A 760-nucleotide genomic window follows, 5' to 3' on the forward strand; every position below is an offset into this window, starting at 1 on the left:
AATATGTTGATCTATAAAAAATATGTTCCCGTAAAATATCGAATTTCTGTACTAAATCCACTTTTTGATTAACATCCAATAATATTGGTTATTTAAACAGACAAAATGATAAATTAAAAGTAATTTTAAATATAATCAAAATAGCTTTCAATCATTTTCTAAAACACTTTCCTTTTTAAATTTAGTAGTTATAGGAATAGACTTCTATGTAAATTAAAAATGAAGCAACTCTCAACTAAACTATATATCTATATCGCTCAATCATATTATTTTGACCTCACCATTTATTAAATGATATATGTAAGTATACCATAAAAATATTTTAAGAAAACTCTCTGAATAATATAAAATTATTTGAGGAAAACATAATTTTTATATAAAAAACAAAAACAATTTTTATCAAAAAAAAAATAAAAATACAACCGCAGTCGGTAGGATTCGAACCTACGCTCCCAGAGGGAATCTGATTTCTAGTCAGACGCCTTAACCGCTCGGCCACGACTGCTTCTTTAAATATGTTGTCAAGGATTAATAAAACAGTAGGGTAGTTAATTTATTATTAAATTTTATTAAGTAAGGAAAATAAATTAATAAATCTAAACTAAAAATAATTTTAAAACTGTACTGCAAATATACGTTCTTAATTATTAAGTTCTTAATAATGTTCAAGAATAAGAGCAATGAAGCAGTTTTATGTAAATCCTTTTTGATGAGATTGAAAATATACAATTAGATTCGTAAATTAATAATGTAGTGCTAT

The 760-nt window shown here is 24.1% G+C and overlaps 1 non-coding gene across 1 annotated transcript; it reads right to left on the reverse strand.

Moving 5' to 3' along the window:
* Positions 1–423: 423 nt before the first annotated feature.
* On the reverse strand, positions 424–505 carry Trnas-aga. Its single transcript has one exon. It is a non-coding gene; the product is annotated as a tRNA-Ser (tRNA).
* Positions 506–760: the final 255 nt, after the last annotated feature.

Source organism: Anoplophora glabripennis, unplaced genomic scaffold, assembly GCF_000390285.2.
Source record: "Anoplophora glabripennis isolate ALB-LARVAE unplaced genomic scaffold, Agla_2.0 scaffold234, whole genome shotgun sequence".
Classification (NCBI taxonomy): Eukaryota; Metazoa; Arthropoda; class Insecta; order Coleoptera; family Cerambycidae; genus Anoplophora; species Anoplophora glabripennis.